Genomic DNA, 26,261 nt, shown 5'->3' on the forward strand with positions numbered 1-26,261 from the left:
TTTCATACAAGAGGTGGGCGGAGGGGGAGGGGGGCCTCCCAACCACCCCCAAACTCTCCAGGATGTTCGTAAGAATGTGTCAACCACTCGGGTGTCATCTTCCTACCTGTCTGCTGCTCCTCCTCGCTCTGGTGGCTTCCCTACAGTGGATTCTCTCTCCACAGATGCTCAGGATCTTTCCAGAAATGCAGAATCTCGACCTCCTCCCCCTCCCCCAGCGCTCTCCCATCCTTTAAAAGCCCTACCGCAGTTCGTACTAACAGAGACACGAGGCCAAAGCCTTCCTTGCCGCCCTTCTACACTCAAACACAAGATTTCAAATGTGTGTTTTATTGTTGTGGGGGGAGGGGTTGTGGGGCCTGAACTCGGCCTGTGCGCTGTCCCTCAGCTCTTCAGCTCAAGGTGAGCGCTCTACCACTTGAGCCACAGAGCCACTTCCGGCATTTTCTGCTTACGTGGTGCTGAGGAATCGAACCCAGGGCCTCACGCATGCAAGGCAAGCACTCTACCACTGAGCCACCTCCAAATGCGTGTTGTATAGTCTCTCACGAATATGTACCTTTATTTAGATAAGTAGCGGGAAGATGGTATCAGAAAGATATGGAGACGGACTGACCTGGCTATTCCTAGCCCAGCCCTATAAAACCTACCAGCTCTGTGCGACCTCAAAGCCTGAAGCAAATTACTGAAGATCTCTGAGCCCTCAATTTTCTCAAGATGAGAGAGAAAAATCATTATCTTTATCACAGATGCTCCTATGATTAAAAAACAACAACAACAAAAACTAACTCAGGTCAACAGCCGAATCATGGCAGAATCTAACACGCACTGGGGTGGCCGCCCTCATTACCTGCTCTCATTTTGGGGTTACCGTGGTAGGGCTTCTCGCCATGTTCCTCAGATCCAACGCCTACAAGTTGATCCATCCAGCATTTCATTAACGAATCGGATCACACCCGCCAATCCATTACCGGTATCAGAAGAGCTCCATTACCTAAAGGTTAAAAGAGGCTCCTCCGTGCGTGCGTGCGTGCGTGCGTGCATGCCCCGCCACACTCGCAGCCTCCCAGCCCTCCTCTCTCCACACACTTCCTGTTCCGGTGGAACTCAGAACCAACCACACCTCACCTCTCAGCTTCTGCCTTTGCTTTCCCATAGCATTTCTCTGACCTGGCTGCTTATCTTCTAGCTCTTCTCTCTCACCTGATTCCCATTCGATCCCTAAATTGCAGGCTCCAATCTACTCTGTGTGTGTGTGTGTCTGTGTATGTGTGTGTGCATGCACACGCATGTGCCTGGTAGTACCGGAGGGCCTGGGTGCTATCCTTGAGCTTTTTTGTGAGCGCTCTACCTCTTGGAGCCACAGCTCCACTTCTGGTTTTCTGAGTGGTTCATGGGAGATCAGAGTCTCAGGGACTTTCCTGTCTGGGTTGGCTTTGAACCGTGATCCTCAGATCTCAGCCTCCTGAGTAGCTAGGATGCCATCAAATCTACTTTCTTGATAAGTCACCCAGCAGTTAATTATGAGTTTCTATATTTTTTTCTACTATCTGGAACTAGAATATATATATATATATATATTATATAATATATATACCACAAAGAAATTTCATATATTTCTTTCTCATTTCTGGATAAGATTATTTTAAACAAAATAGCAAACCCTAACAACCAACGTCTCCTAAGCGTCTATACTTGCCCAGACAATGACCTAAAACTTCATCATCTGACTTCCTTGCCATCACCAAGAGCTGAGAAATATTACAGTGCCTCACCTCTGCGGGGGGGGGGGGGGGGGAAGGGAGGGGAAGAGGGGGAATCTGAAGGGCTGAGCTACACCGTGATGCAAGTCACTATGGGGAGCTGCAGAGCCAGACTTTAAACCCCGGCTTTCTCGTTCTACCTTTTGTGACATTCACCTCTCTGTCTATTGATGCCCAGGGCAGGAAGCCAATCCAACAACTCTCTCCATTCCCCATGTGACAGGTCAAGATCTCAGAGGAGAGACTTCTTTTTCAGAACTATGTGGTCTGGTACATGTGTGGGTGTGCGTGTGTGCACGTGTGCAACAGTATGCCACGTTCGCTTCCAATTCTGCTGTGGTATCTGGGCGACGGTGAAGCATGTCTACTTAACAAAAGATTGTAAACAGTGATTATGTGGGCCTCAAAATAACTCTGTGAGGTGCCGGGAGAATGAAACACATTGTTATCTGAATATTAATACCGCTTATCCCTGGCTTGTCCAGGTGGCATCAAGAGCAAAAGTGCTCAAGTCCCAATCCTCCGACCCCAGGTTGCCTGACTTTTCTTGAGGTCATTGTCACGGTATTCAGGATACGATCAGCGAAAGGCAAAGCCCAGAGTCTAGCCGGAAATATAATCAATAAAGCCCAAGTCCCCTAGCTGGTATCAATTTTAAGCAGATTATCTTAGAGAAGGGGTTACAGGCTAATAGAATCAGATGGCTGGCTCATCCTAAATTTATACCCTTAAAAATTAAATAATAGGAGCCTATGGGTTGCTTTCCTGACTGTAAATTCGCCTGCTTAGGGATAACGATGAAGTTATTGGGGATGACGGAGGAGGGGGAGAAGGCGGGGGAGGAGAAGTGTCTCTCTTCAAACAACTTTCGCACAGCCATCCTGAGACCTTTTTGCAATTGAATGAACACACAGAGAGACACACGTGCGTGCACACAACAAAACGCTCCGTGTAAGCACTGCAGTGGTCACGGTCCCTCCAACAGCCCAAATTAAATGTGGCAGACCGCATCTACCTGCGCTCAGAGGACCCACACAACCTGCCCTGTGCAGATTACAGGATGCTGGCTCTCCTCAGCCGCAGGCCGCACGGCCACCCCCAGCCCAGGCCCGCTCAGAGCCCTGCCTGCCTCCTCGTGCTCCGACCCTCTAAACGAGTAAGGTGCATTCAGGGACCCCCTCCTCATTCTCCTGGCAGAGCTGAAGAAAGAGAAAGAGAACCAAAAGGTAACACAGAAACAATTACTTTCAAAAGAAGCCAAAAACTCCAGTGCCAAGAATGTGAGGAATACCCCTTTCTAACTACTTCACCAGGACCTGAATAGAAACCTTCCAAGACCCAAGGTGAAAAGAAGAAAAAAAAAAAAAAGATGGGAGACGTACAGCCAACTGGGACCCTCCAACCAGTAATTTACAACATGGGAAATATACAAGTGGGGGTATAAAAGAGAGGTACCCCCCACAGCATGTGTGGGCGGGGGAATCTCAATGAGGAACAATTAATCAGTCGTGTGATGATGATGGGTAGGAGGGAAGGAAAGGGTGGTAAAGGTGGTCGTCAGCCAGAAATGCAGGGGGAGAAGATTCCACAAGATAAAGGCAGCCTGAACCAAGCCTGGCAAAAATAAATGGCAGCATTGTGAGGGGTAGAACTGTACCCCCTCCACCCCCACCCAAAGCCATGACTCTGGTTGCTCAAAACAGATCCTCAGTAGGAAACAGGGTATGTGTACAGGTGATCAAAATAAAATGAAGTCCTTGTGGTAGGCCCTAATCCAGCGGTTTCCTTAAAGGGAAATTGAGGGAGAGAGGAGGAGAGGGTGAGAGAGACGCGGCAGGAGAGGGGAGGACAAGACGGTGGGAACGGGAGAGCTGGGAAGGCATCCCCAAGCCCAGGAATGCACAGGACAGGCAGCGACCACCCAGGGCCTGCACGCCGGAGGCCTGGCCCGGACCCCGGCTCTCACACGGCCCCTCCGCACACCTCCAGCTTGGGTTTCCAGCCTCCAGAGCTGAGAGACACCAAATTCGTTTCGTTGTGAGTCCTCCGACTGGTGCTACCCTCTGTTGGCATCCCTAGCAAGCCCGCTCCCCTTCCCTCCCGTAAGATCAAGGTATATCATTGACTCCACCATAGAATGGCAGTAGGGGCAACACAGGGACCGGCTCAGGACAGCGGGGCTTGGGAACGCTCCCCAAAGCAGGGATGGGCAGAGACCGGCGGACAGGCGGATGAAGCATTACAGATCAGTAATGAAGGCAGGTAGCCCATAGATCAATAGACACAGGCATGCACTTCCCAGCGGCAGACTTGGATTGAGTGATGCATCCTCGACGTAAAGAGCCACGGCTGCCCCAAATGGAAACAGGTGTTTCTCGCCATTCCTGCAGGACTGCGCACGGCGGAATTATGAAAGCAGTCCGGGGGGAATGTGAGGGCATTCGTCGGAGCGGATCCCACTAGGCAAGATTTTTATTTCCAGCAGAAAGAACCACTGGAAACGGCAGCCATGACAGAGAGGTGTAAGAAACGTCTGGGGGAGGACTGGGATTTCCCAGCCACGCAGGGAGACGATTCATTCCAAGAGGATGAGGGACCCTTAGGGGTTGGGGCAACAGGTGAGTCTTGAAGGGTCTGAAAGCCAGCCCCGATATAAGAGCAGAGAAAAGGGAACGGAAGAAGAGGAGAAAGTCAGTGGTGGCTGACTGCTCAGGACAGAGGCCGGCCAGCAGATCATAAATATCTTAGGCTCCGTGGACCATATGGTTCTCATTGTAGCTCTGCCACTGCCGGGGGGGGAGGGGGGGGAGGCGGGGCGGGGGGGAGAGGCGGCAGGAGGCGGAGAAGCCACCCTCCGTGTGTAGTGAATGAGCGGGGCTGAGTTCCAATGATCTTTATTTATGGACACTCGAATTTGAATTTCATAGAATCTTCAGGGATTATGAAAGATGATGCTTCTGAGGGGTTTTTTTTTCCCCCAACCATGTGAACATGTAAATACCATTCTGAGCTCAAGAGCTGAACAAAAACAGGCAGCAGGCTGGATTCCACCCACCCAGGATAGAGCAGCGGACACCTGGATTGAAAGGTGACCCTCACCGGGCTGGGAACAGAAAGAGAGAGAGAGAGGGAAGAAGGCTAGGCTCGTGAGCTAGTCCAGAAGGAGGACGCCAGAGACATGGAAAGGCAGGATGAATGCAAATTAAAACTCATCCTCCGATTAAATGCGGGAGGAGGGAGGGGGAAGAAGGTTCTGGGCTTTCGAGGGGCCTTCTAGGGTGACTGGGGACAGGATCATTAGCCACATTGCCAGACAGCAGAAAGGACTTGGTAACAAGTTGTTAGCACAAGCCCCCCAGAGAGTGTGCTGGTAACTCTTAGAGAAGTGTGCCCACATGTGTGACAGGAATTAGCAGCCGTATGCCCTGGACTTCCTCCAGCAAGACAATGCTGTTCAACCACGCAGCCCCCAGCCAGGCATCCAGGCTCGGGTGACTGCAGCTCTGAGACTTATGGCTGATGCTGCCCGGAGTACAGCCACTCTGGACTTGATAAGACCTGGGGAAAGACTGAGACCAAGGCCGACGTATCTGTGCGTGTCTGTGTGTCTGTGTGTGTCTGTGTGTCTGTGTCTGTGTGTGGGAGGGGGGTAATAAACTCTTCAGGAATTTCCTTATTGGTGCTGTTTATTTCCAACCACAGGTGATCCCCAATAAAAGGTCTCCAGATTGTCAGAGGCCCCCCGGGGTCACAGTTAAACCCACCGAGCACTGCCCGCACCACCAATTATACTGCAATCAGCACTTCGGGACCCCTGATGTAACTGTCTTCTACCAGAGCATATTCCTAGGTCTAGGGACCATTAACCACAACAGCTGAGAATGTCCCATCGGTGGCTGGGTGAACCCTAGCTACAGGCAACGTGACCAAGGGCAGCGTGCCTGCCTGCACAGTGGTCAGGCCGCTGGCCGTGTGTGTGCCCGGCTGTGGGAAGACACACAGCAAACCACCCCAGCTAGACTCTTAGGGGTGAAGATTTTAGAATTATATGCATTTATATTCTGGGCGGTTTTTTTTTTTTAATTCATGTCAACTCACTACCAATGGTCCCCAGTTATATACATTAATTGCTTCTCATCAGATCCTAGATGTCCAGACACATCCACAGCCCTTGTGCTAACCCAGAGCAAATCAGAGTCTCCTGCCCTGTAATCATGCTAATTAAAGGCCCCCCAAAGAGTCAATTTAAAAATGTCAAGTGAGATTTGTTCTGGACTTCGATGATTTACTGCCTACCGTAATCAGGTCCCACTAAGCCTGAGAAGGAAAGCCAGGCTGGGGAGGACGGAGATCGCGGCTAGCCGAGGAAGGCACTTCTATTTTCTAGGTACACTTTACCTCGTAAAAACGGTCCCCTCTTGATGAAATCCAATTAATCCATTTTCCTCTCTTGCCCTTCTACGTCTGTGTTGTATCTAAGAAACTATTGTCTAACCCAAGACCACAAAGGATTGCTCCAAAGTTTTGTTCTAAAAGTCCTCTAGTTTAAATTCTTTTTAGATCAATTTTGAGTTCACTTTGGCACATGGCGTAGGACAGGAAGTAGAACTCCCTTCCTTTGTATGTGAATGTCTGGTTATTCAGGGACCATTCGGTGGAAATCCTCCTCCCTTCCTATTGAATTACTTTGGCACCTTTGTCGCAACCCAGTTGACCATAATGGCCCGTGGGTTCCTGGACTCCAACCCAATCCTCTGGTCTATGCGTTTTATCTGTATAGCAGGCAGGCATTCGCTCCACAACCACAGCTTTCAGTAAGCTCGGAAATTGAGGAGTTATATCCTCCAGCGTTTTTTATCTCCTTTCCTAAGACTGCAAGGCTATTTTGAGTCCCTTACATTTCCATACACGCTTTAGAATTGGCATATCAATTTTTATGTCTTAAAAAAAAAAAAGCAGTCTGGATTTTCATAGGGATTTTGTTGCCTCTTCCACCAATTTTGAGATTAGGTCTTCCTGGGCACCAGTGGCTGGATGAAAATAACATCCGGTAGAAAAATACATGAACACATACGATATGCATGCAGTGGTATAACAATGGCCCACAGGAGGCTGTGGGAAAGACTCCTGGCGAAGGCTCACCACTCTGGCCAAGTCTAGTATAAAAGGATTTCCTCTCTTATAAGACATAGTGTATCTTTCAAAGTCCAAGTCTAGGAGTGGAACTATTTTCAGTTCCCGCCACGGCTCGGGCTATAAAGCAGCCAGCTCACTCAGGAGAATGGTGCCACTGCAGCGTCTCAAAGGACAGCCCGACCTGGCCCTCCAGGAAACGGAGAAGCTGCGATGGCGTTTATGGGCCCCGCTCTTTTTCCCTGGCAAGAGGGGTTGCCAAGAATTACAAAGAGAACGGAGCAGCCATGCTCAAGTCCAGAGCCCCATCCAACCCCCAACTGGGAGCTGTCATTCAGAGTCTCTGGCAGCCTCTGTTAAAATCCATCGTATGGATTTTTTTTTTTGATCTACGAGTGAGAAAGCAAAGCAATAAACAAATAGATGTACCACTTCACTATTAACCTCACCTTGAAATAAAAGGAGATTGGTTTTTTTTCCTTAAAAAAAAAAAAGAAAACAAAAAAGCCGACTCAACAGAAAACCTGAGAAGCTGTATTTTTTTAAAAAAAAACTAGAAAACCAAGATTCTGATGAATTGTTCTTAATTCTTATGAATTGGAGTGTCTTGGTCCTAGAGAACCAATAGAAAATGAATAGAAGCCAGGCCGTGTGACTCACACCTGTCATCCCAGCTGTCCAGGGGGCTGAGATCTGAGATCCTCAGATCTCAGCCAGCTCTGGGACTGAGACTTTTATCTCCAATTAGCCACCTTAAAACTGGGAGGGGGAGCTGTGGTTCAAAGTGGTAGAGCACAGGCCTGGAATAAAACAGCTCAGGGACAGGCCCTGAATTCAAGTCCTAGAACCAAAAAGAAGAAGAAGGAAAAGAGAAAACAAGAAAAGAACATGAAAGAAGCCTGCTTAACTAGGCAAGTCTCAGCCTATCGCAGCAGAGAACTGCATTCAGAATTTGTTTTAAAAAGCAGATTCTCAGTGCCGGAAGAGGAAGGAAGTTTGACCAGCAAGCTCCAATCAGAAATTAGGGAGCCCCAAACCCTCAAGTTGCTGGCATTTTGAAAACAAAAACAAAAACCTACCAAGGCCAGAGAGGGGAAGACTTGTTAAGTCCAACAAAGCTTGGCTCCACCCAACAGCCACAGAAACAAAAGGCTCAGAGTGGAGTGGGGCTCGGGGGAGATAAAACTATCATGGAATTATTTCACTGATCCTGAGACCATCCAGTGCCAATCATTCTTTGGAAGCAGAATGCTGAGAATGTGCTGGATCGCAGGTGAAGCAGCAGCCCCCTGGGAGCAGCAAAGTACCCCTCTGAACTTGCTGGGTAACATATCCACATCTTTAAGCAGAGCCAAAGCCCCCAAAGCAAATGATGCTAAAAGGAGGGTGGGGCACCACAAAACTGACCCGAGAATGAACTACGTACCAGGTACTCTTCTAGGCCACTGCCGGGTTTATTTCCTTTAAAACCATCTCATCCCATGAGCCAGGTAGCAGAATTGGATGTTACCAGTGAGAAACTGTGGCACAGATAGAGATGAAATAACTTACCCGCCGTTCCGTCTTCAGTGAAAGACAGAACTGAGACTTGAGCCCCAGTCGGGAGCCTGTAGCATTACACAGCTAATTACTAAAACATCCTGCTCTCCCAGGAAGCCTAGAGGGCTTCGGGGAGAGAACAGCTAAGCCAGCACAACATATGGAGGAACACAGCGCGCGCTCTGTAAGGAAAAGTCAAACGTGACGGAAATCCTGAGTAAATGGCTCAGAGGTGTGGGAACCGGCTTCCGGGTGTTTTCTGGATCGTTGTGGGAATTTTTTATCCCCTACTAGGTTTCCAACCCATGGCTGTCTTCAAGACGGAAGTAACGGTAGGGAACTGGTCGGTCTCGTGAAAATTCTTTTCCCAATCAAGAGGAGAGTCTCTTGTTCCCAGGTCAAACACCCATAAGAAAGGAAAGCAAGGGATGCTCTCTTCTCTGTGTTGTCTACCAGCCCGGGTATTAAATAATTCCCCATGCCATGCTGCCTCACACCTCACCCTCAATTCACTGCCCACGGCCCCAGGCCAGGATCTCCCTAACAGCTTTGAAACTCCAGCCGGGATGGCCGCTGAGCCCCTTTCAGATGACCCTTTGCCTATCCAGGCAGTATGACATCATAATAGCCTAATGTACAGGAAGGTTCCAAGAGGCATTTGCCTGTACTTGGGAAGAAAGGAGAAGGGGTGGACAGGAAAAGGAGCAAAGGAGTCCCACTTAGGTGCAGCACTGAACATGAACTACACAACTTGTGGGTGGGGATGGGAGGGGAAAACGGAGAGAGTGAGGGAAGGGGGGGCATTGTCCAGAAAGAAATGTGCTCGTTGTCTGACTTACGTAACTGTATCCCCTCTGTGTATCACCTTTACAATAACAATAGAAACAAAGTCCACATAGGTACATAAAAGAGAGAGAGAGAGAGAGAGAATTTTTTTCAACTGAAAATCCAAACCACACAGCTAGAAAAGAAACTGAGGTCATACTGAAAACATATTCTTTAAGGAGATAGTTGTCATTATCTGCTACTTCCACCAAAAAATACCAACACATGGCCAAGCATTATCAAAACTCACCGCCACGCTACAAGTATATAGACCACCACCACAAGTATGTAGACTGTACCTCAAACTCTATAACACCCCCTTTCCCTTCAACTCAGATTTTCACCTCTGAACATCACTAGCCAACCTTACTAGAAATGGGCTAATGAATCTGCAGAGACATAGTCTCAAGAAAACATGGTAAATCCAAGCTTAATGAGAGCATGGTGTGTTTCTTTGGGAAGAACCTTCTACGCTGTACTACACTAATGCCCACTGGAGCTTTCTGGGAGGCAGACAGCAGGTACATGCCTTCCCAAACTTGCTTCTGGGGAACTTCTTTCTTCAAGATCTTCCTACAGGAGCAACTGTGTCCAGAATATAACCATCGGCAGCATCTCTAGCTCTCAAAATAGCCACTGACTTCAAGGAGGAGAATTAAAACTCAGCAAGCAATAGAGCAGTTACCCAAGAAAAACATTTCTTTATACAACCTCTCATGCTAAGGCCTTTCTCTTTTTGTCTCCCTCACTCCCTTCATAGAATGTAAGTCAGCAAGGGCCTTGTATCGCGCTGGGGTAAGCTGTTGATACTTTCCACATCTCAGGTGTCTTTCTAGACAAAGTGCTTTGCAGATGAGCAGTTGGAGGGGTGGAGGGCAGTTTCCTTCCAGAAGCACCTGTCTTGAAGCTACGTCCCACCAGGAACTCATGGGAAAGAAGATTGACAAGGGATCGTCACGCAGGGCTACAGCTCCCAGAAAAGGGGCCACAGGCAGCCGTGGGGTCGGCGGAGAATACGTTCAAGGTTAACTAGGAAGCTGCACTCCAGGGGAGGAGGGGACAGCCTCATTCTGGGACTCAAAGAAGTCCAGAGCACATCACAGACACGACCCTTGTGGAGACAAAAACAGCTGGAGTTCTGCACTCCTGCATCCACGCAAGCTCTACCATGACTCAGCCAGCAGCAGCCTGTGGGCACCAGCGTTCTAGTGACCCTGCTTCAGGGAGGCTCAGAGAGCATCATGGGTACTTTGCACAAGGCCACCCTGGTGCCGGGACAAGTGGCTGAGATCCAGCTCAGCTGAGCCCCTGCTCAACAAGGAAGTCTGTTTCTCATTCTCAGTCCCAGTCTCCCGGCGCTCAGCCTCCCAGAAGCAACAGTATTATTACCGTGAGGACCCAGCTGGTCTTTACCTGCAGTGAATCTTCATCTTCAACAGATGCTATCACCCTTCTGATTCATGCTCCATTATTCATAAACTCCTATCAATTACCGAACTATTATCTTGACGGTTACCAGGAAATGGAATGACAAGACCTACCTTCCGTGGGCATCGCCTCCCATCAGTCTCCCTTCTAGATGATTCCTTTCCCATTCACAGCAGCTCGGATATCCCAGATCAGCCCCCCTGCCCCTCACCCCCACCACTGCCCACCTCCTGGGCCCACAAAAGAAAAAGAGCAAGAGTAAAGGACTCTCATCTGAAGGACAACTTCAAACGTGCTTTGCCGCCCTGACTTCCACTTGAGTGAATTAACGGTGCTTAGTTGAGCGGACAGAGAATGACCATTGTCCTTGGTGCTTCTAAAGATGCCTGGGAGAACCTTCGGCTCCATGACATGCTCAAGGACTTCAATTCCCCATTTGGTTTAAAAATAGGAGTATCATTTGTGATGATGGTGGCCTGAGTTGACTTGCAATTTATTGCATGTGGAACACTTTATATACATCTGCCCTGTTCTTTAAGTTAAAAGAAAGAGGGGATGAAGATGGAAGGCAGAGGTGGAGAGAAAGGAATATCGAGGAAGAAAGAAAGGGAAGGAGGGAGGGAGGGAGGGAGGGAGGGAGGGAGAATAAATCAGGTAAGGGCAGCAGTGTGGATGAGTGGGAGGAGGTGGGTGGGGAATAAGGGCCAGAGGAGACTCTTTCCAGAAGGAAAGGCCTTGCTCTGTCAAGGGGGCGTGGCCTCTATGTTCTAGCTGGCAGTTGCTGGGCAGGAATACAAACCAGTTTTGCCAGCAATTTCTGTTTCCAGAGAAACTAGAGGTGCAGTTCTTGTGTGAACTCTTTCTCCAGACGCACCTGTCAGCAGCCAGGTTTTCAAGCGCTCCACACTCCCCGTAGGTGGGGGACAACACGCCACTGTCAAGGGCATGGGGCTGCGGCTGGGGTCTGTAAGCAGCGCCGGCAACAACCCTGCCAGAGGGCATCGCGTGCAATAACCCTGCGAACCGGCATCGCACAGACACAGAGTTACAGGACCTCATGTAAGGGCTCAGGGCTGACCAGAGCTAGAGCTGAGAACTCCAGGCCAAGATTTCCTTACTAGGACACCCATCTCACCCAACGGATTGGGCATGGTAGTACACACCTGGTCTCTCAGCTACGGAGGAAATACAGGGCTGGGTGCAAGAGCAGGTGCCTGTCATCCCCGGTGACGTGAGGAAACCCGAGGAGGAAGATCACAGCCAGGTCAGCCCGGACACAAACAAGACCCTGTCTCAAAAATAACTACCGCACCAAGGGGCTAGAGGACCTGCCTAGCAAGTTCAAGAGCCTGAGTTTGATCCCCATATTGCCACAAAAAATAAAAATAGCGTCTCCCCCTGAACAACGTGGTGGTCTATCTAGTCCTTTTTACCCCTGAGCCATTTCTGATCCCATTCGGAGAGTTCTGCAGCAGCTCCTGACTTCAGTAAACCGGAAGAAATACGAAGATGGTGCAGGTGTCTCTGCAGGGCGGGGGTGGGTCCCTTGTGGGGATACTGAAATGAACCAAGAAGCACCCCAGGTACAAACGGTGAGATCGGAGGTACTTAAAATCTGCAACAAACTGTACTCGATAAGGATGGCTTCCCGTTTCAAACGCACAATTCCCCCCCAAAGACTCTAAAACCAATTTCTGGAGCAATTACCACACCTGAGTCAGACAGTTCACGTTCATCAGACTTTCCTTATTAAATGGCCCGGACCAAAATCAACTTCTCCGGAGGAATCGAAAAGATGACATTTCCACTTACAGGTTCAGGAGAAGTGAGAAGCGGGAAGACACAAGCCATCCCTCCTTAGCCCGGTGCTACCCCCCCACCCCCGCCCCAGGCAAACTTACGGGGCATAGCAAGATTAAACCGTGCACCTCGCGCTCTGTTTCCAATGGATCCCTAAGATCTCGGAGAGATTCAAAACCATCCATGTCCCATAAGGAAGATGTGAGGAAGGGAATTAAGGCATGAAAGACTGCCTTCAGCCAAGTCCTATTGCTGGAAAGGTTCTATCTGAAGGCAAAAAAATAAAAAATACAAGTGAGACTTGTATTTCCAGTGCCACAGACGGAAGCCAGTTAGGACTGGATCTTGGGTGGCCATTCTTCAACATGGAAAAACTGTACGCTCTCCCCCAGTGTTAAGAGGAGGAAACGTGTTGAGAGTTCCACCATGCTGATCTCTGCCACAGCACGTCAAACCGGGGAGCAGTCTCTGAGTGGTTTTACCAGCTCAGACTGTTCTTTCTTTACACAAGGCAAAAAGCACTGGTGTGTATCTATGTTTAGAACCATGCACAAAACAAATCAAGAAATAAATTCCTACGTGAAAATACGTAAGAGATGCTTGCCTTAAAATCCAGGCAAACTTCTGCCTGTGAAGACAATATAAATAAATCAGAAGCTAAACCTGCTAGTGGCCTTTGTTAAGTCTCCCATACTGCTCCTTGTGCAGAAAGGTGTATTGAGTGAGGGTTTTGTCTCTCTTATTGGAACAGAGACCTCCTGGTCTATTCTAACTCATCCCTTAATTTCCAACTTTAGTTAGCCTTTTTTTTTTCTTTACTATTTTGAGCTTTGAGACAAAGGCTCACTATCATTGTCCAAGCTGGCTTATCTGGGTCTGCTAAGTGCTGGAGTTACAGGAATGCACCACACCAGACATCATTTGATCTTAAAAAAAAAAAATTAGAATGTTGATGGCTCCTTAGTTTCTCAAGTTCTTCTGCAAAACCAGTAACAGTTCCAAGTATGGTCAACGCAGGCTTGAACTATCTAAGTGCCAAGTCCTATAGATACATTGAAAAGTATGGGTCAATAAGCTGAGCTGGTCTGTACATCAGCGGGATTCCCCCTTACCCCGTCTTCTAGAATCACCCCAACCTTCAACCTTCCACGGCTCAACCCACTCTTTGCTGCTGGCTACTGCTACGCTGGCCCTTGCTGATCAACGCTGCCTGTCCAAGTCCTCCGCAGCTTTCTAGTGCGAGCATTTCTGGCTCTGCAGATCACTCACCCAAGCCCCTGCTCCTCTAACAAGCCACGCTCTCCGAGTGGAGAGCTCCCCATCATTGTGGGTCTCGTTGTATTGTGCTTTAACAAGCACAATAGCACCTAGAACTATTTTGGGGCTGGCTCTGCAGCTGGAGGATGGACTCTAGCAAGCAAGCACGAGGCCTGTGTTTGTCTCATTCCCCGGGCACCGCATAGAGATTGCTCCATACTTAGAAAGTCTGTGGGAGAACCGGTCTTTGTATGCACTGGGAGCGCAGTGTTTACTGCGCAGTTGCTATTGCCATAGAGAACAAAAGGATGCTATTTCTACAATGGCCCAGGTGACTTCTGTCCGTCACGCACACGTAGCCACCAAAAATAGGTGCGACAGGGAATAAAGGCTTATGAGACCTTGTTAAATGACAGTTTTAGATGATCAGACCCTATGCAGAACACGGTCTCATTTGTCTGTATTACACGGGCTGGGAGTGTGCGTGGCGGGGTGTGTCACTTGCTTGTGTGTGTGCGTTGAGCTACGGAGAGGAGACCGAGAGGCAGTCCGCCCGAAATATCTGCAGCGTTTGTCACCTGGGGGTAGAGGGATGGGGTGGTATTTGAAGTGGTCCTTCTTTTCTGCTTCTTACTTTTGTAATTCCCCTCCCTCCCCCCAAATCCTTACAAGGTGCCACGGAATCAGAGGCAAGCGTCTCTGGTGGTTTTCATTCGTTCGTTTGGTTTCTCGAGGGCCATACAGATAAGCAGGCCACCGTCAGTGAGCCACAGATCGCTCATCCGCAAGATGAGCCATGAGAGGCTGAAGGCTTCATCCCACCCGGACTCACTAGGGAAGCTGGAGCTCCGAATGTGCCTGGTCAGGGTGTATGGAGAGAAAGCCACAGACAGGGCTGGCTTAAAAAGAAAACCCAGGCATTTAAATTTGCACAGTAAACTCTTCATGAGTTGAAGTGACCTGGGTCACTCTGCTGAGACCATGAGGACAGTATGAGCTCAATCCTGTCTTAGACCGAGGCCGAGCTCCAAGCCTCCCCCCCCCCCCCACTGGACACAGCTGCCTGTACCCAACCCCCGCTCCCAGCAGCCTCTCCTTCAATGTCGCTCACCGCTCACATTCCAACAATGGAAAATGACGGATACTTTTAATACAAGAGACCTGTCATTTATTTATTAGCTGGGGACAGGCTCGGTAGCCGAGAAGGATGCATTATAAATCAGCTCCCTTCTCAGCCATTAAAAATTAATACAGTTCGTAATGTAGAACGTCAGTAATTTCTTTATTAGAGTAGAATGTCATTTTTCCCCCCTTTTCTTTCTAGGTTTTGTTTTTACTTCCTCCCTTCCTGGAGAATGCTGATTTTTCTAATCACTGGCTGAGTATAAATTAACTCTAGGGAATGAGGACCCAGCTTTCAAAGGGCTTATAGGAAAAGAACAGAATCTCGGGGCGGGGGGCAGGGGGGAGACCACGGGCTAAATGTCCCCCTTAGAAATCCTTCACGGAGGCTCGCTGACAGTAGTACCCCTTATTTGTTTCCGATCTACCCTGCACTCAAGGTGGAAGGTATTTCGGGTCCCTGATGCACCAGAGGGAAAGAAATAGATGGTGGGTAGTCATGGGCCTTATAAAAAGTCTCTACGTTATCTGCTGATGGCTGCTGTGCCTTACTGAGGGTTCTCATTCGCTTTCCCATCGTGCCCATGTAGATCTAGCCTTCACCAAAAGAAACACAGGTGCTCAAGTCCAGCCCCAGGTCTATTCCTTGCTATACATGCCCACCCCCCACCCCCCTCCTTCAGGTCTGGGATCCAAGGCTGTCGAAGACAAGATAGCATCAGGATAGGCCAAGAACTGACCCTGAAGGACCACTCTGGGAAAGATGAGAGCTGGGAGTTTAAGGAGAGGGTAACCTCCTCCCTCCTTAACTTCAGAGGGGGTAACAAGGAGAACCTGGACCTCGATGCTGTCATCATTCCACCTGAAATGGAGTCAGGGGTTTACAGCAGCCGCTTCCCCCAAGTTGGGTGCAAAGTGGAGGGCCTTCTGCCCACCCTGACCCACAGCCCTGGCCTTGTGGGGGAGGGGAGGATGAGCAACACGGCTGAGGCCCAAATCCCCCCCCCACACACACACACACCAATATCTGTCAAGGGAGCCACGATTGAGTTAACGCTTCCAAGTAACAAATCCCCACAAATCCCCCGGGCACGCATTTAAAATCTATTTTCAGAATTACACCGAGCATAATTCGCCCAATCAATGAGCCATTAGGAGTTCAGTCCCAACACTTCCTCGTGACCAGGGACACCGGGGCCGTCTGCCTCAGCAGAATCCGGTCGGCGGCGGCGGGGGAAGGAGGGCTGCACCGCCAGCATTTCTAGGTCTGGGGAACAGAAGCTAACGCAGCCCCCCCCCCCGCTAACCAGGGGAGAGGCCCAGCAATCATCTGGGTGACAGACGGAGCCACGGAGCCAACCAGGGACAGGGGAGAAAGGTGACAAAGGGCAGAAAGAAAGGGGGGAAGGGTACCGACACTGTGCGAAAATAACCCGTGTAAAGCGTGGGCAGGGACGGGTCCGGGGAGGCTGGGGGAACGCGAAAAGACACCTGCTCCTTACCTGACTTAAGAAATGGTAACCCCGCCGTACAACACCTCGAGAGAAACAGTAAAGTTATATTTTAAAATGCAGGTGACGTGGCCAGGGAGGGAGACAATGGGACGCCAAAGCCTCCCGTTCCGTGCCTCTCCTCTGACACTGGCCTCTAGGCTGGACCTGGCTTCTGGGAGGCCAACCCCCCCCCCCCCCCGCCGCCCCCTGCTTGGGCCTCCTGAGCAGGGGGAACGGAGAACACTTCTAGAAAGATACTGCCTGCGGGTGCTCACTGGCGGTGGGCGCCGTGTGACCCAAGCTAGCACATCCGTCCACAAGTCTCCACCCTCAGGGTGTCAAGGGTGAAAGCTCGCGTGAAGCAGAACCGCCCAGCTACAGAGATAAGCAAACTCCATACCCCTGAATCCAACTCTGGCTCCACCTCTACCCCGCCAGGGTCCCTGGGCAAGTCTCTCAACTTCTCCACAGTCCCTACGGAACATGTCGTGGGCAGAGCGGGGGACCATGACACTTCGTGACCTTGATGTCCTGCAGGGAGCAAGACTGACTGAGAAGAGCGCCCTGAGTGGCGCAGCCCTGCCATTGCTTCGCTGTGAGGCTACAGTGCACTGGAACCGCCCCCGTGCCTCAGTTTCCCCTTCAACAAGACGGGTCAAGTCAAGAGCATCTGCCCCACGCGGTTTCTGTGAGGACGAAACAATTTATTAATGTATTTCATTCGGACTGTCTTCCCCGCCCAACATACAGGATACAATCAGCTCTGCGGGACTTTACTGTGGCATTAATGGATGCCAAGTGCAGGGCCTGGCCTGGGCGGGGACTCGGTCCTGTGGGTTCTACGCTCTTCTCCAACTGTCCGGCTGAGCCTCTGTTGCACCACCAGTGCCTGCTCCTACGGGGTCTCCAGAAACTATACCCGATGGCATCGCTGGCCCCAGAAACCCACACCCTCCTTCGCAGTCCAGACGACTGGGCCTTGTAAAAGCCAGCTGCGGGCACAAGGCACAGCCCTGAATGTCCACGTGGTTTCTGGATCCGACCGCTCTGCCCTCCCTACGTTGATCCATGCCACCGGGGAGACGTCCCCTGGTGTCTAACATCCCCTGTGCTTTGGGCGGCCCCCGGCTACTCCCAGAAGTTACGGTGACAGCATTGGCAAGGCCAAGTGGCCAGGCGCTGTCACTGCTGACAGCCACTTCCCCTTTGTCGGTCACAGCCCAGGCTCGGCGGCGGAGGTGCACAGCACCTTCCACACAGGAACGCGTCTGGTGGGGGGGTGGGGAACTTCCACCCTTGGCTTTTGGAGGGTCTGGGGCTCACAACTCGTGGCAATCCCATGCCCCTTAGCAGTGATGGCTTAGGGATAAACACGTGGCGTCCTTCTGGCCAGTGAGAACAGGAATTCAGGGCCACTCACAGGAAGACGCAACCACCCTTGTGGCTGTGGCTGGCCCTTGTGTTTCGCAATCATGCCCAAAGCTTCTACCACCATGTTATAACCATGAGGGCAATTTCACCTGACGGTAAAGCAAGAGAGAGAACCACGAGAAAGCCCGGCTGGAATCCTAATGTATCTCCCCTCCTGCCTTACTTGTGGGCTGCTGTCCACCTTCTCGCTGGACTGAGATTGGCTAGTACTTTCCGGAACCAAAATACGTCTCAACCTATACAATCAAGAGTCCAAAACATGGGGCATGTGGACAGATACGATGAAGACCTGGGCCCACTTTTTTTTTTTTGGTCAGTCGTGGGGCTTGAACTCTAGGCCTGGGCGCTGTCTCTCAGTTCTTCAGCTCAAGGCGAGTGCTCTACCCCTTGAGCCACAGCATCACTTCCGGTTTTCTGGTGGTTCACTGGAGATAAGTCTCACAGACTTCCTTGCCTGGGCTGGCTTTGAACCGTGATCCTCAGATCTCAGCCTCCTGAGTCGCTAGGATGACAGGCGTGAGCCACCGGCGCCCGGCCTGGGCCCACCTTTGTAGCCAAAGGTACAAAGTAGGCACTGGAGCCTAATTATGGAGGGATCTACATAGGTGTGATTTTTAAGTGGCCTCTTGGTATTTACTGCATAAAGGCTGGTGGATGAGGAAGATTTGCTCCTCCAACATAAATTCTGCTATTAAGGGGAAGAACTCAAACAAAAACATCACACACACACACATGCATACACGCACCCATGCACACACACATACACATACACACACGAATCTCTCTGCCATCCTCCGGTGAAACCCACAGCTTTCCAGTTTCATTAACCCAAAAGGAAATTGGCCAGAGCCTTGCAAACTCATCTGCATCCATCACATCCTGACAACGAACATATTACAGTCCCGACTCCTAAGAACATCTCTGTGGCTACGGGGCCGGGTGATAAAAATGCTATTTCTTTACAGTAGCAGGAGAAAAGAAATCACTGGAGGGGAGAATTCTTATCTTTGCAGAAATAACTCCCAGCTTGGAGAACATTACTTTCTTTTCGGTAGCATCACACTGATTTCCCCCAACAGCGTATTTACATCAGAAATTGTAATGGGAGTTGTAAAAATACGGTTGTCAAGGAGAGGAGGATCACACGCATGCTTCTCTCGTGCAGGATTCACGGAGCATTTTCAGAATCTCCTGGCAGTGCAGGGCGAGGAAAACTCCCCTCTGAGTCACCTTTTCTTACCTGCAGCCTGGGGAGGACAGACACTTAGCAAATAACCACGCATGTGCTGATTTGAGAGTCTGGGACCACCCCGCACTCGCAGCCTGAGTGCTCCGCCACTGCTAGGCCCAACCCTGGACGCTCAGGATCAAGAGCACATGCCACTCTGACCTTCCACGCCAAGTCTGGAAAAACACCTGCAAGAACTCCCGGGCACACAGCCACCACGGACCCCGAGCCGTGTGACCGGAGAGCATGCGGGACTCCACCAGAAACCTGGAAGAATGCCATGCCCCAGGACCCCCTACTCCGGTGAAGTGCAACCACGTCCCGTCCCTTCCTGGGGCTGGGGGGAAAACTGTGATGGTCACCCGTGGCCAACGGTGCGATGCAGCTGGGGAGAGGGAGGGGGGACGTGGCTGAGCCCAAGGTTCTTCCTGGGAAGTCCTGCTGACCTGACACTCAAGGCTCAGAATCCCACAGCATGGAATCGATGTCATCTAGGTTTTCCCTGAACTGGGAGACGGCGTGGAGAGAGGGTAGGGGGGGAATTCAGGTTAAGACCCCCTGCCCCCAAGGGGCAGTTTGGAAAGCACTGGATTAAAGGTAGCCGGGGAAAAGGGATACCCTCTTGGAGGAGGATGTCTAGACAGAGGACAACTAGTAAGGACCACCACCACCACGGGGCAGGACCCTGGCCTTAAAGTCCCATGGGATCCCCTTCCCTCTTCCTGAGCTTTAAGCATAAAGTCAGAATTTCCATCTCTCCTCGGATGGAGCCCCTCCTCTCACAGGAAGTAGCTCAAAGCCCCTCCTCTCAGCCTCTATTTGTGGTTTATTCTGCGAGCAGTTTATCTGAGGGATGAGAGGAGCAGGGGGCTGGGCAGAATTCATAAAGAAGAGTGAGACTCTGTGGGGGTGGTCTTCTAAACTCCGTGACTTAACAAAAAGTGAGTTAACCAAGTGAACTCAGTAGACAAACCCCGCTGCCGGAAGTTTAGAAATGGCAGCTTCTCCCTGCCCATCTTGGCTTTAAGACCAAGCAAACTTCTTCAGATCCAAGCAATAAAGCCCATCCTTTGATTCCTACCTGACTGCGGTGCGTCTCCTCGCCGGTTCCGAATCCCAAGACAGACTGGCTGTTACATAAAAGCAAGCTCAGGGAGAATGGAAGACACACACATCTCTGGGAAACCTGAGCTGGAGAGGATCTCTGGAGGGGAATTCGTCTTCCCGTTCCTTGAAGACCAGACTGAGGTCCAAACATGCCAGGAAGATGAGGAGTCCTGTTTCCAGGATTCTGGATGACAAACCATCCCCTGGGCTCATGTCCCACGGTGAAATGCCATTACCCCAGCCTGACTTGGGGGGATAACCATCATGCTTCACTTTGGACCATGACGCAAGTCCTGACCCCCTCCCCTGACAAGTGCTTTGTTTCAGCCAACTTACTATGTGTTTACAGTGAGCATAATTATACCTAATTACTTAATTAGTATGCCTGCCTGCAGCTCTGAACTTTGAGTGTGTGATTATAAGAGAAGGATGGAGTGGCTGACATTGACATGATCGATAGGAAGACAAGTTCCCTTGGCCTGGGGAGATGAAAGCGAATTGCTGTCTTTAGTTGTTGATAGCACTGAACGACACGCTCAGGTATGTCCATAATCCACAGGCTGCTGACAACTTGGGAGAAATAGCATTATGTTATGTACCTGGGATGGTGAGGGGAAAAAAAATGGCAAAGTACCATGCATGGGTTGGACTGACTCCTGGACCAGCCTAGGAATGAACGTCCAGCAGAGGCTAGTTCCTAGGGGATGAGGCGTCAGGACAAAGTCATGAGCGTATTTGAGCTGGGCCGGAGGGCCTAAGATTTATTCTCTAGACTCCCAAAGTATCCCATTCTGGCATTATCCAGATCTTTCTGGAAGAAACGGGGAGGGACTAATACGTGTCCACAGTACCCGCTTCCTCCAGAGACCTTGGGCTTACAAAACCTAGCCGTTCAGGATTCCCAGATTATCTGCCAGTTAATTCTAACTGGATCTGAAAAGAGGCTTAAAGGAAAACCAGAGAGGGATGACCTCAAACTTATATCCACTTCAAATGTTCTCATGATGGTTACATGGCCATCCAGGCCCCGGCGCTACCCAACCGGTGAGGACAAAGGCTTCACACCAACCATCATGCCGGGTACCGTGGCTCATACCCATTGTCCCAGCTGCCCGGGAGTTTGCCATTGGAAGGATTTAAAGGTGAAGCGAGGCGGAAGAGTGTGTGGGAGATCTTCCTATGATGGGGTGGTGGACGCGGCAGTGCGTGCCTGTTATTCTCACGATGACAGGCTGCGTGCCTGAACGGGAAGCAAGACAGGATCTCAAAGGGAGCCAGCAAAATTCAGGGCTGGGGGTGTGGTTCTGCAGTAAAAGCACCTGCCCCATGAGTGTGAGATCCTCAGCTCAAGTCCCAGAAAACACACACACACACTCCCTAAATGTCACTATCACTTTCACCAAGATGTAGCCCCGGTATCTCCCAGGGCAGAAAGGGGGGCGGTCATCTGTGTCAAGCATTCCGCGCAGACCCCAGGCAGGGGCCTCCAAGGGGTCAGCCCTCCCTTCCCAGCTGCAACCCCCAAAGCAGAGAAACCCATTTTCTATATTTCATCTCCGAGCCCATCATGCTGAGCTAAGTGGCTGGGAATAAACTCCCATCATCACGCCTGTGCTGAGCGATGTTTGTTAGTCTAGATGGTGACAGAAATCTATATCACACTGATGCACTATTAATACTGCACCAGGCACGCAGAATCTCTGCTCCCTTCTGCAGCTGGGAAACTGGCCTCGGCAGCTCTTTTTGTTTTTGTTTTTGTTTTCCAGAAAAGGCAAGCTCTGTGACTGATTGGCCTGGAGGAGAAGGAGGCACTAGCTCGGTCCCAACTCAAGAGACAGTCCTCGGATGGAGCCTCTCCAGCTCTGACGAGAGGCTCTTGCCTTGTGAGCTGGTATGTTGGGTGTGGGGAGAAAAGGAAAGAAACTGAGGCTGAGCCCTCTGAATGGCTGTGTGGTAGCCAATGGGGTGTAAGGGAAGATGGGCCTGCTCTAGACCCGGGGCCTAGCACTTAGTAGAGCTTCAGTGCACGTCTGCGGACTGAGCATAGGAAGGAAGAAAAGGAACCAACAGAGGATGGATTTTTTGTGGTTGTAAATCTCAAGAGAGTGAGGCCTAAGAAGGCCTGGGGTCGGAGTTACCAGCTCACCTGGTTGGGTCTGTAACAGTCGTAAGAACAGGGGAGAGAAGGGTAGGGGTTTCCAACCAGGAGACAGAATCACACGGAGGCCAACTTGAAAGAGACGGGGCAGGGGGGGCGGGGGGGGAATGAGGGCCATCAGCAAGACCTCAGGGAAAGCAAAGAGGGAAAGAGATCCAGGAGTGTGGAGAGGGCCGGGCTGGAGACCGGCCTCCTGGGAAACCTCTGGAAAGCCCAAGGTGATCAACCTCCACAGGGAAAAGGGTGGTTAGGGCTGGTGATCAAGGCACGCCCGTTGCTTTGGGCCTCTCTGGTGGAGGTGCCAGGCAGCTGATGGAAGAAGCCCAGGACCTCGTGGCACGCCCCCCCCCCCCCCACGGCTCCCTGCTTCCCAGGCACCCATCGGGGCAAGTCCCTGGGCATCTCATTCTGTGGGGCTCAGCCCAAGGGAAACGCCCCTCGGCTGTGTGACCGGAGAAGCCTCTCCTGGTGCCTCAGACAATCCAGGGGCTTTACATTAACAATCAGAAGTGCCTCAATTAGGAAGCTTAGGCGGGAGGGGGGGGCGGGTGCAAGGCCGAGTCGGCACACCTTGATTCCTCCCCCTTTGAGGGTATTCCGGAAGGCGTGATACATTGCCGCCAGCGGGGAAGGAGTAGAAAATAAAGATAGCGTCGGGCGCGTCTGGTGGGCAACACCGGAGGGGGCTCGGGCATCTGATCAGGTGCGGGCACCAGGCCATCGTGGAGTGCCCCGGCTGCCTGATGTGCGCGTGGAGAGCGACGCGACACACCAGATTAGAGACAGATAGGACGCGGGGAGCAGAGGGGCGTCCGGCCCCCGAAAGCACTCCAGTCAGAAAAGATCTCAGCGCCGGGCGAACCCCATCCTCTCCCCCGCTCCCCCATTGCTGCCACCAGCCCCCCCCAACAGGGGTGGGGTCCCCCCAGCTTCTGTCGGCAGCACCAGAGCCGTCCCGTGCACGTGGCAAGACTCCCGGGGCACACGGGGATGTTTCCGAAGCCTTTGCCCCGCTGCCTCTCAGCCGGTGAGCCCCCTCCTCCGAGGATGGCATGGCGGGGAGGGGGGAGGGGGGGAGGGGGAGGGGGGAGGGCTGCTGAGTCACCCACAGCCGACTGGTGCCCTGCCCGTGGCTCTGCCACAGTGATGTAAGCCCCGCGTGCTTTCTGTGAGAGCCATCCGCCATGTTGCTGGTGGCAACGAGGCACCCCTTGGGCCTGGAGAGGCGACCCCTTCCTGACACCGGAGCTCTGAGCAGCTAGACTCACCACGTCCCTCTGATGAGCCCCTGCTGGCTCCCTTCCCGTCCTCCACCGCGGCGGTCTGTCCTCTCCGTCCACCCCTCCTTGCTGGCGCGGGCGCCGGCCCGACTCCCTAGCGAGAGCACACTGCGTCCCATGCTCAGAGAGCCATGGAAGGAAAGCCCAGCCCACGTCTGGTTCTCCCGGTGCGGGAGCTCCGTTGGCTGTGTGCTGCACGCAGGCTGACGCTGAGACGCTCACCGGCTCGCCCCACCGGCCACCACTGCGTACTTGTGAATTTCCTCCCCACTGAAGTCCACGTGCAATCCCCAAACTGATCCCTCAGTGCCTGCACGGCCATGCAGGGCCTGTGCAAAGTGACAAGCACCTTGAATGGCCCAGGTGGCTGCCACCAGCTCAGACTGCACAAGAGGTGCCTCGCCTGCTCTTCCCAGGTACTCTGAGGATCGTGGTTCAAAGCCAGCCTAGGCAGGAAAGTCCGTGAGACTCTTATCCCCAATGATCCACCAGAAAAACAGAACTCAGTGTGGTAGAGCGCTAGCCTTGAGCAAAACAAACAGCTCAGGGACAGCAGCCCAGTTCAAGTCCATGACTGGACAAAAAAAAAAAAAGAAAAGAAAGAATCCAGGTGCTGCTGGCTCACATCTATAATCCTAGCTACTCCAGAAGCTGAGATTTGAGGGTCATGGTTCAAAACCCAGCCCTGGCAGACAAATCTGAGAGACTCTTATCTTCCATTAACCAGCAAAAAATGCTGGAAGTACAGCTGTGGCTCAAGTGATAGAGCACCAGCTTTGAGCAAAAAAAAGCAAAGGGACCGTGCCTAGGCCCTTGCATTCAAATTCCAGTACCAACACACACACACACACACACACACACACCAAAAAAGTGTACCTTCAGTGTTTATCATCCTTCTCAGGATGACATTTTCCAGTTGGGGGCTTTTTCAAGGGGTGGTGGAGGTGATTTTGTGTTTCAAGATGGCGGCCATGCCCAGCTCTAAACCACCACCTGGGGAGGATGGTGAGGGAGGATCGAGCTGAGGGAGGATCGCGCCACGGGAGGGACTTAGATCAGCCAGAGCTACGGCGCCATCGGCCACCCGTCCCGGAGACGGTCCCACGGTCCCACGTCCCGGAGACAGCGGTACGGAGGAGCGCGTACAGCACGCGGAGGGACAGGCTGCTTCGCCGATGGCACACTGTGAGAGGGGGACTTGCGGGACCCTAAGGCTGCATTTTCCCCTCGGAGCCGGGATTCGGGGTTGTCTCGTTCGTAGCGTAGATGTGAACTAGCTTGGATAACAAGAACCGTGCCCGTAGTCAACGCAGCGGGGGCTGCCTCTGCCCCAGTCCAGTGGCACCCCACATCCCTCCCTCCACAGCGGCCCAGACAGGCTTTCCTTCTGCCCACGCCCAGCCAGTCCTACAAGGAGCCTGACCTGAATCGAGATGGTTTAGCCAGAGCACAAGCCCGGAAGTGTTGATCGATTTCTGCTGCGCATCTGAAACACGAATACCTTTCTTCCTCGCCCAGCCCTTGTCCAGAGCCCAGGTATTCTTCCTCTCGTCAATACCGAGGCCGCTTTTGGAGGAGACTCAAGGTTGAGAGGTAGATAGTCCTGAGTCTAGCCCGGTCCCCCCACCCCCACCCCGTACCCTCCCTCCCCGGGGGGAATGGCCACCCTCACGCTGGCCTTGGAGTTACAGAAATAGAAGCAGAGTCTGAGAGGGCAGAGCCCAAAGGCCCCCCGGACTGCAGGATGATCCAGCAGGAACAGCAACTATTCTGTGAGCTATGGAAGCGCCCGGCCCAAGTACAGAGAGCCCAGCCCAGAGCGGGGAGCAAGAACAGAATGAAACCCTATGCTAGGCCTATCCAGGACAGAAAGAGATGTGAAGAGAAGCCACGGGCAGGCAGCCTGGGGGACGGAGAGGGGAAGGGGGCACTCACAGCCCCCCAAAAGCTCCGTGCCCCTGGCTGCAGGGTAAGGCTATGACCCAGCTCCTTGCTTGGGTCCCTACCAGCTCTCGGTCAGTCCCTTGCGTCCCAGCTCTCCGGGGCGGGGAGGGGGAAGGCCTCCCTTGAAAACAGGGGGAAAGAAAAGAGGTCACACCTAGGGACACAGCAAGGGGGAAATGGATGGAGGATGGAGGGACAAGCCACCGACTTCCAGCAGCTCAGAAGGGGATGGTGTGGGGGGCTCAGCAGAAATGCGAGAAGAAAGGGCTATGAGCGCAGGAGGTGGGAGATGAGGAGGCGTCGCAGGGCCGCCAAGGTTCCCGGCAGTCGGACGGTGTTCCTACTCTCCAGGGGTCCGGGAGGGGCAGCTACGGGGATGTTCCCATCCGAGGTACGGACTGCCCTGCCCTTCCTCCACTTCCCCTCCCACAGAGACCTGGACGGACACTCTGGTGACCTCGGGGCTGTGGTCTCGACAGACTCAGGCTGTATCGGTCCTAACTCCTAGGCCAGGTCTACCGAGAGGACCGGCCTGTCTAGGTGTCCTGACTCACACTCACGGGGACAGCGTTCCCCCTGTCCAGAGCCCCCGGGCAGCCCTGGTGGAACCAGAGAGGGAAGTAGGCTCCGATCGGTGTCCCTCCCTTCCCCAGGGACCCTGACCACTGCCATCCCCCTGCCTCAGGTGGCCTCCACATTCTGAGATAAAGGGAGGGGGAAGTTGGCAGTAGGTTCCAGAACCCCGGCTACACG

At 52.1% G+C, this 26,261-nt stretch overlaps 1 protein-coding gene across 6 annotated transcripts in view; it reads right to left on the reverse strand.

Annotated features, from left to right (window-relative positions):
• Ntrk3 (neurotrophic receptor tyrosine kinase 3) overlaps positions 1-26,261 on the reverse strand; it is a 231,840-nt gene that overhangs the window by 69,590 nt on the left and 135,989 nt on the right. The window lies entirely within an intron of this gene.

The sequence above is a fragment of the Dipodomys spectabilis genome, unplaced genomic scaffold (assembly GCF_019054845.1).
Source record: "Dipodomys spectabilis isolate Male_0828 unplaced genomic scaffold, ASM1905484v1 ptg000233l, whole genome shotgun sequence".
Lineage (NCBI taxonomy): Eukaryota > Metazoa > Chordata > Mammalia > Rodentia > Heteromyidae > Dipodomys > Dipodomys spectabilis.